Raw genomic sequence first — 10,483 nt, forward strand, 5'->3', positions numbered from 1 at the left:
AAAGCATAAACAACCACATTAGCTTTACCTGGATGGTATTTCAATTTAAAGTTACAATCCTTAAGAAGCTCCATCCACCTTGTCTGCCTCATATTCAATTCCTTTTGATCCACCATGTATTTCAAACTCTTATGGTCATTAAACACAGTGAACACTACACCATACAGGTAATGACGCTAAATCTTTAAAGCAAATACCACTGCTACAAGCTCTAAATCATGCGTAAGATAATTCTCCTTATGTGGTCTTAATTGTCGTGAAGTATAGGCTACCACTCGACTGTCTTGGATCAAGACACAACCAAGAGCTTTTAAAGATGCATCTGTATATGCCTCATAAGGTAACCTTAGATTAAGGATAATCAACACTGGTGCTATGATTAATTTCTCTTTCAGCTTCTGAAATGTCACTTCATACTAGTTATCCCATATATAAAGTCGATCTTTTCGAGTTAGTTTAGTTAAAGAAGAAGCTATCTGGGAAAATCTTTAGATAAATCATCGATAATATCCAACTAATCCTAAAAAACTACATATCTCTATAACTGAACTAGGACGTTTCCATTTCAACACTGCATCAACCTTATGTGGATCCACTAAAATTCCATTTGCTGACACCACATGTCCTAAAAATCTCACTTCTTTTAACCAAAACTCACACTTATTGAGCTTGGCATACAACTTTTTATCTTTTAAAATTTGCAGTACCATTCTCAAATGCCTCGTATGTTGCTCCTCATTCTCAGAATAGATCCGGATGTTGTCTATAAAGACCACTACAAACTGGTCCAAGTACAGCCTAAAGATTCGGTTCATATAGTCCATGAACACTGCTGGAGTATTGTCAAACCAAAAGGCATAACCAGGAATTCATAATGGCCATACCTAGTTCTAAAAGCTGTCTTAGGTATATCTAATGCACTAACTCTTAACTGATGATATCCCAACTTCAAATCAATCTTAAAAAAGACTGAGGCACCAGCCAATTGATCTAAAGGTTCATCTATCCTTAGTAGAGGATACTTGTACTTCACAGTTACCTTGTTTAGTTGCTGGTAATCGATGTACAGTCGCAAACTGCCATCCTTCTTTCTCACAAACAATACTGGTGATCCCCATGGTGATACACTTAGTCTGATGAATCCCTTCTCTAACAAATCTTCAATCTGCTTCTTTAGCTCAGCCAATTCAGATGGTGACATTCTATAAGGAGCCTTTGATATCAATTTGGTTCCAAGAACCAATTCAATTGAGAACTCAACTTCCCTTACAGGAGGTAATCTAGTCATTTCTTCAGAAAATACATATGAGAACTTACTTACTACCCCAATCTTCTCAATTCCGCCATCATATACCATACTGGCTACAAAGAATACTGTATAGGATTAACTTCTCAACACTCACTACCGATAGAAACTTAGGTTGCTTTGAAGATTCCACAGCTACGCACAACACTAGTAATGAAACCACTCTTTTGGCACAATCAAGCATAGCATTATTTGCTGCTAGCTAATCCATTCCAATTATCACATCTATTCCTCTTATAAGAATACAAATCAAATCGATCTTGAAAACTCTGTCCTCAAATCGAATCTCCACATTTTGACAAGCTTGACTTGTAATCCTAGACAATCCAAAAGGTTTCATCACTTTATTGAGCATGGACAATTCTTATAAAGATAATTTCAATCTATCCATACATTCCTTAGACACAAAAGAATGAGTGGTACCAAAATCAAACAATGCTTCTACTTTGTGACCATTTACAGAAATCATATCTCTGATCAGATTCAGAGATGCTCTAGCCTCTTCTTGTGTAATCGCAAATACTCAACCAGGAATCATTAATCTCTACTCTGTCCCCTCAACTATGCCCTCTAGGCATTGCGTTGCTATATGACCTGACTTACCACACTTGTAGCAAGCCCAACATCTTCCCGAATGAGATTTGTGCATATGTTGCATTGGGGCATCCTTCCAGTACTTAAAGTCAGAGTTAGAACATTCGACGCTTGCCTTGAAGACTATGAAGGCCTAATTCTCACACTTCCACCTCTCTGCATTGACCCTCTATGCACAGGTCAAGACTGCGATCCCTGACTGAAACATCTTCTTCCAGAAGAACTGGAACTGCTCGCACTGAACCCAATCCTCTTTGAGATTCTACCAGTCGAACCCATACGAGATGAAAATCTTCCCATACTATCTCGTCTCCTTTCAGCATCTGCCTCTCTACCATGCCTAGCTGCTACCCTCAGCTTGTGGCATATTTCCTTATACATCATCACATCAAGCAATGCTATCTGTTGCCGGTACTCGGGTCTCATCTTTTCCAGTAATCTCTCAGCTTTTCACTTTGAGTCATTACTATGTTGGAGATACGTGGAATAAGCTGACAAGTCATTGAATCTTCTTATAAATTCTTCCTCGTCCAGGTCTCCTTACCTAAAAGCATGAAATTCCTCTTCCTTCTCAATTCTGAATGACACTGGAAAGTATTGATCAAAGAATATTCTCTTGAACTCATCCCAATTCAAATGAATACCACTAGTTGGTCTCACAGATTCTCACCATCTCTTAGCAACACTAACCAACTGCACCATGGCCAAAATAACTTTCTGCTCTGAAGTACAGATCACCAACTCAAAGATGGTTTCCATTCGTTCTATCCATGATTCTTCTTCACCTTCCCTCATATTTCCATCAAATATCGGCGAATTAAACTAAACAAACATCTTCCAAGCACGATCAATAGATGGATCAGTGCCAGGAATCTTTAGTCCACTAACCAAATTCTGAGATGGTCCAGGTCTACTATGTGCTTCCTACACTAGGATATTCTGAGCTTCAACTCTCTCTTCTTGCTCTCTACCCCTTAGGATCGTGTCATGATCCCTAACAGTTTGCCTTACGTCAACTACTATATCCCTGAGCTCTTCTAGTAGCTCATCACATCTATCCCTTTGTGGCTAAACCGGTTGAACTTTCAGCTCCCGCTCCTCTTCTACAACCCATCTAGACACTATGGTTCTCACATGAGTGCCTCTCATACTGTACTATTTTCACCCCTCCTAAGGACGAAAATACGAAACACAAAGGGCATCAGGGAAAAAGTTGTGTAATGAACAAGATAAGTTGCCATATTTCTAAATAAATGCATCAATAACAATCAGGTCTCAAAAATCAAGAGACTGATATCAAAATGTAACCTCCTCCTATATCTACTTAATATAAGAGAAGACAATGGTGTTACCATTATCTCACATTATTCACAATAATCAAATTTCATTTTCAAAAGCTTCAGTTGAAGACTTACTTAATAAAACCAATTAAATCACAATTCAATCAAAGAAAACACAGCGAAAATAAATCATACACTTCTCCAATACATAGTGGACATATCTTACTAGCATTCCTATCTCATTTGCATGCAATTCAACACAAATTAAAAACTGAAACTTAGTACATACGCCGCAGCTGGCAGTCCGTGCACCACAACATGTGGCACAGAGCCACACACTCTCTCTGTCTATGTCATGCACCGCGGCATGTGCCTTCATAGGCCATGGTGCGCCTGTCTAGATTTCTGCTATCATTTTGATAGCAAAAATGATGAACTTCGAGCGTATACCAATTTCTCATACGATATCCGATCGGAGTGATTCAAACGCCCGCATGAAGCTTAGCTCGTATACTAACTAATGAGACAGGTTTAGATACAATCTAATAGTCTGATCAAATTTTGAACATCTGAGTGCAAAAAGTTACTTTTTATGAAAATTTTGCGCACCCAAGTACTCAAATCGATCCCTTTCTCTCATTAGATCACACTGAGCCTTGAACTAAATTCAAAAAGATCTAATACATGTGATTGACTATAATTAATCACAATCATGCTCATATATCAAAATTTGACCCTTTTACGGCCAATTTTCACAATTCACTAACTTGACATATTATGCCATTTCTTGGCATAACTTAGCCCACTCGGCTATTTCTCAACTTATACAGATATAATCATATTCACAATACATTCTTAGCTCCTAAATTACTCATTTTATCATAATTTGTCCCTTAGCTTAAGATTCACCAATCATAATCACAATACAATCTTAGCCCCTAAATTACTCATTTTCTCATAATTTGTCCTTTAGCTTAAGATTCATCAACATAAACAATCATTTCAACTCAAACATATTCAAATCAAAGCCCCTTTATCTCAAACAACACATATACACATAATTCGAGCTTAATTTCAGAAAAACTTAATTCAATACATGCATGCAACCTATGGCAACATATATACACTTATATATGCAATCTTTCAATTTAGTTCATTACACAACCTCAGAGTACACGGCTTCTCTACTCAAGCTGGTCCAGACTCTCTTCCCTTGGCCTAGTCACTTCCCGATCCTATAAACATGTAACCACGAGGGTAAGATAAAAATATCAATAACAGAATAACTCGCTCCTATTGACTATCACATGCAACAATATGAAAGTAAACATAGTATATAATTAAAACCTCATAAAGTAGTATTTACATCATATCACCTTTCATTTTCCACTTTTCATCAATCCCAACGGATTCTGTGTTATCTCAAGATATTTCATCATATCATATAAAATACTAGCATGATCTCTACCAACCAAACCTCCAAATCACCCTGACATGAAATCATAGGCTTATCTCAAACCAATATACACTCTCATTAATCTTGAGCTCACCTGTAGTGGTAGAATCACCCAGCCAAAGATGTTCTAACGCATAATATGGGCTATGGTTTTTTTCCCAATACACACAATGAGGAGTCATTGACTCCAACCCGTATCACAAAGTTACTAAGGAATCTCTCATCTCCAACACAGTACCTTAATAGGCACTCAGGAGATCTTCTCTAACATAGCACCTTTTAAGGTACTAAAGAGAATTGTTTCCAACATGCACCCTAACAAGGTACTAAGAAAACCTTACCATATGGTCTTTATCATCCCTTATACTCGAGTGAACTCTCACCACTCAGATCATGCTTTCTCTAGGTTCCCTTTTAACAATTTACTTTTCTTATACGTAACATATATATATATATATATATGTAGCACTTTACATTACAAAACACAATTTCAATGCTCATTTCGACCAAAAGTCATTTTTACACACACAATCACTCAATGCCACAAAACATGCTCAATTCAAAATTAGTTCATGCATTACATAGCATACTAATATACAGTTACAATAAACAGTCAAACAAAGGAAGTTATTTAGTTACCTCAACTCTTCTGTCACTAGAAAGGTTACTCATGGATTTTCACTATCGTACAAGCTTATCTCAAGCTTCCTAATATGCCAATCTGAACACATTTGGCACATTTTAGTCATCTAGCCCATTTTGACTAAAAGCTCATTTTTACTATTTAGAGCTATATTTATCCATAAACTCTTTTCCGTTCTAAGTCCATGACTAACCAATTACTACCTTACATCACCTCAACTAGTCTTTTTTCACTCAAGATAGATTTTGCCCTAACTTTCTCTCTCTAAAGACCCAAAATTGAGCCTCCAGGTTCAAAGCTCTATCGTTCAGCTCTAAATCAGTCACAAAGCGATAATTTAACTTCCAAGAACCTTTTTATTACTATTGGGCAATAATCAAACCCCTTAAATTCCACCGATTCAATTTTCCTATAACTCATTTTCAGAGAAATTTATGTAGAATGGAAAGTAAGAGTTGTACATAGCTTACCTGACAAGTTACCGATTCGAATCACCTTTCATCACTCTAAAATGACTTGACATGGCTTCTCAGCCCTTTTCCTCTCTCTGTTTCATGTGTTTCTCAAATTCTCTTCTCTGAATTTTTTTGAAATTCACAACTTATGAAGTGAATTTTTAGTCCATACGCTGTGGCCACAATGAGATTTATTCTCACTATGTGCACTTGCTTCGACCTGAAATGTACTCGTATCACCCATATTTGTTCATACAACACACAAACAAGTCAAAATACCAATAAATCATCTAAATCTCTAATCCCACTTTAATTTTCACTTCACCCTTGATTAACCTCTAAATTTAGAATTAAGAAATTTAAGATGTTACACATATATATCTGATGATACCCACTCCTAAAATTTATTTTGGAAAAGACACATACACCATGCAACTCATCTAACATATCTTCCAAATGAGGAATAGGGTAGCAATACATAACCATTATTTTTTTGATACCTCTGCAGTCAACACATATCCTTCAAAAGCCATCTTTCTTGGGCACTAAGAAAACTAGTACAACACATAAACTCAAGCTTTCTCTCACAAAGCCCTTCTTTGTGAGATTCTCAACTTGGCGTTGGATTTTCTTTGTCTCTTCAAGATTAGCTCTACAAGCTAGTAAGTTAGAAAGAGATGTTCCCAGTACAAAATCACTATGATAATCAATCCCTCTCAAGGGAAGAACTCCATCTAGGACTCATTAAGGAAAAGATCTCCAAATTCTTATAAAAGAGACAAAATACTGCCAAGAAAAGAATCATCAAGAGAGTTAGTAGCAAGATTCTTTACACGTAAGTACAAATGTTCGCTCACTAAGCAATGCTTGCCTAATCTCGCCTTTGCACAAAACAATGCAACAAAAATTATGAATATAACATGTGAAGTTGTAATTTGCTATTGCATTATTATGAATATAAAAATAAAAGTTGTGATTATTTAAATAAAATTTGTTAATCATTTTATTTTCAATAAGGGTAATTTAATCATTTATGTAAATTCAATAATAATAGAAAAGTTTCTAGGGACTTCATAAAATTATAACATTTTGAGAGACTAAATCATTATTTTTATATTTTAGAGGGGTTCTTTTTGTAATTTTTTTCATAGCACCATCTATCAATATAGACAATTAATTGATATATAAAATTTTATTATATTAAACTGTATTTGTTACTTCATTTGTTCAAAAATGATATTTTTTAAAGAGTTAAATATTAAAAAATAAAAGCATTTTTAGTCTTTCGAAGTATAATAATTATCATTTTTTCAAGAGTATTTATATTGATAATGACTTTATATTTATTATAGAGTGTTTAATAGGAATAAATATGAAAAGATAGAATTAGTTAAAAAGTAAATAATTACTTTATTAAAGGTGAAATTTAATTAAAAATATATTATATTTTTAAATAAAGGAAGTATTATTCAATGATATGATGTTGCGCCACTTGATTGCCGTCTTTTGAATTCTCCAGCCAGACTTCAAACTTTTTGTTCCCATATAATGGTGGGAATTAGGAAAGCTACGGTCCTCTGGGCAAAAACAACAATAATAGTTTTAATACTAAATACTAATACTAATAACAATTTATTAAGTGTTAGATAGAAGGTCTGATTAATATTTGATGTTATATATTTGAAATAAAATATTATTATCATTTTTGAGACACATATATATAAGTAATATGCAAACAAGATAAATATGAATATATATATATATATATTATATATATATATAGCGATTTCTTATTACCGTTTTTGTATAAGGCCTTGTTACAACTTCACACAGATGAGGAAATTTTGTTCAAGTTTGGTAATTTTATTAAATTTATCAATAATTTGAATTGGTTTATAAATTATCCCGAGAAAATTAATTTATAGATCCTTCTAGTTTTCATCGATTTTCAATTGGGTATTTTTATTTTATTTTATTTTAATTAAATCTTGATAATTTAATTGATTAAATATATTAGTCCTGCAGGTTAGAATTGTGAGAGAATGATTTGTTCAAACAAAACACTTTTTAAATTTATAAAAAAATTGATTTAATAGTTTAAGTTGTAACACCCTCAAATTTACAAACCGATTTTTCGCAAATTATTAATTCAACAAAAAATTTTTTTTACTTTCTTTTTTTTTTTCATTGAACCCTTATCATACCCTTATCATGGTAGAAAAATTTTTACCATGATACATCCAAGACAATATACCACAGGTCTTAAAATATCTCAAAAAAAGCAATTAGAACCATGAGGGACAGTCAGGATCCTCATGGCATGATTTTAAATTAGGTCATGAATCAAGAGAGACAAACATAATCCTCTTGGTCAAATAAATACTTTTAATAAAAAGGATTAGAGTTTACATGCTTCACAAAGAAGATATGTCCTAAGTTGACACAAGATACATTGTATAATCCAAAATAAGAGGCAACATAAAAGATGGTGTTTCATACACCATAGTTACACCTCTGGTGCTTTCTCGGCCGGACTCGCTCCTGTAAAAATATTAACCATGGGGAATGAGACTTAAAAGTCCCAGTAACCAAAAATTAATATGTAATGATGCATGCGATTGTAACTAATCATGCGATTGCTAAGTGGGCACACAAAACACTTAACCGAACAATATTTTCAAACAAGCCGAACAAGTATTTAATTTGCATGACTACACCTTATATCCTCCTTTCGCCATGCTCGGACGCCAAATCACCCGGCCAAAGGTGAGTTGGACCAAGCGACACACCACTCATTGGGTCCAATGAGGGCTTACCACGTGGTAATAATTAACCGAACAGAAATTCCCATTAACACCATACATTAAAATACTCTGACAAGTCATGCATCATTCAAATATCCAAACAGGAATATATTCAAACAATAATATCTCATCATGATAAATAAAAATAAATTTTTGACCCACTTAGCAATAATTTCAAACAAGTATATAACAGTATTTATTTTCAATAATTCATAGTTTTTCCAAACAACAAGTCAACACATAACCATTCACAACACACTCATCACAACACATTAATAATGGTTACCTTGTGTCTTGAATAACAAGTTCCCCTTCACAACTCCTTTTTCACCACTATCTTTGTCAATATAATCTACATAATTATTTCACAATACTATATATTAATTTTACATTAAAATAAATAACTCTAATTTAAAGAATTAGAAAGTCTTAGATCTATAATCCATATTAATACTAATTTAAGATTTATGCCTCATTTAACTTTCTAAATTCTTTTCTAAAATTCTCGTACCCTAATAAACTATTTTTTTATCCTCAATTCACTTCTAGTATCACAATTTCATCATTCTATATTCTAAAAATTCGTTCAAAAATAAATTAAAAATTTTAGAATTATCCTGAAACCTCAAATCACCTTTCTATAACCTCAAAAATACCTATTCATACTTAAATAAATATTTAATAATCAGAGGTTTATCCCTACATCTCAGATTCCACATAAATTCAACCATATAGATCTAGATTTTAACTCAAAAATTCTTAAACATGAGTTTCAACCTCAAGAAAATATTCTATAATATTTATTATATCCCTAAGAGTTTTAACCTATATTTTAATCTATCATATCATCAGATTAACTATCCTATAAAAAAATTCTAATCAAAATATTTACTCTATCCTACAAAATAATCATATCACTAGAAAGCTAATATTATTTAGAAAATAACTATAAAATTAATTTTGTAATTAAATAAATTTTTAAATGCTAATCTAAACAGGAAAGTTAGAACATACCTGAAGAAAAAGAAAATAATCCTCCCTTGCGAGAAAACGCCGAGCAACGTGAGAGGAAGAGAGAAAAATAATATAAAAATGGGATTGTGAGTCCCAAAATTATATTAAAAAAAACTATAGGTTTGAATTTAATTATTCAAACCTTTGGGCCAAAAGTTACAATTTTCTCTAAATTGCATCTTAGCCTCTCATGCTTCCTAATGCACACACCCCCTCCTTTTTATACATGAAGGCACCTCTTCTCTTCCCTCATCTAACCAATGTGGGACTTAGAAACAACAACCTTCCACCCCCTTTTTTTTTGTTCCTTCTACCTTCTCTTTTTTTTTTAAACACACACATAAAAAAAATTATTTATGTATTATATCTTAACTAAATATTGCTTATGTGGTTTTAAATTTAAATTTTTAAATTTATAATTAAATACCTAACCATAATATTATTTCTAAATAACCTCAAATAATATAAATTCCTATTATTGTCATTTTTTTCTCAAAACCTAAATTCCACAATTTCTTTATTATATAAAAAATCAGGATGTTACAATTCTCCCCTCCTTTTAGAAATTTTGTCCTCAAAATTTAATAGATAAGCATAGAAACTATGTACCTAAGCAAATAAATGTGGATAATCTCGCCTCATACTCTCCTCGGTTTCCCAAGTAGCATCACCTAGGGCTCCACCCTTCCAAATCACCTTCACGAGTCGGATGGTCTTATTGCGCAGTTGTTTGTCCTTAAAGTCCTCAATTCGCTCCGGTTCGGATCTAAAGGTCAAATTCTCCCTCAATTCTACTTCTTCAGGTTCAATAACATGGGAGGGATCCGGGTTGTACTTCTTCAACTGTGATACATGAAATACATTATGGATACCTGCAATCTGTGGAGGCAATGCAACTCTATATGCAGCAGGTCCAATTCGCTCCAAGATC

At 33.4% G+C, this 10,483-nt stretch overlaps 1 long non-coding RNA gene across 1 annotated transcript; it reads right to left on the minus strand.

Moving 5' to 3' along the window:
• Positions 1 to 8,145: 8,145 nt before the first annotated feature.
• LOC129296916 (uncharacterized) lies at positions 8,146 to 9,924 on the minus strand. The gene is made up of 3 exons (XR_008590055.1): positions 9,553 to 9,924; positions 8,825 to 8,890; positions 8,146 to 8,275 (listed from the first exon to the last, which is right to left on the minus strand). It is a non-coding gene; the product is annotated as an uncharacterized LOC129296916 (long non-coding RNA).
• Between the last annotated feature and the right edge of the window lie 559 nt (positions 9,925 to 10,483).

This window comes from Prosopis cineraria, unplaced genomic scaffold, assembly GCF_029017545.1.
Source record: "Prosopis cineraria cultivar Desert tree isolate PC_DT_omini unplaced genomic scaffold, ASM2901754v1 PC397, whole genome shotgun sequence".
In the NCBI taxonomy this organism is placed as follows: domain Eukaryota; kingdom Viridiplantae; phylum Streptophyta; class Magnoliopsida; order Fabales; family Fabaceae; genus Prosopis; species Prosopis cineraria.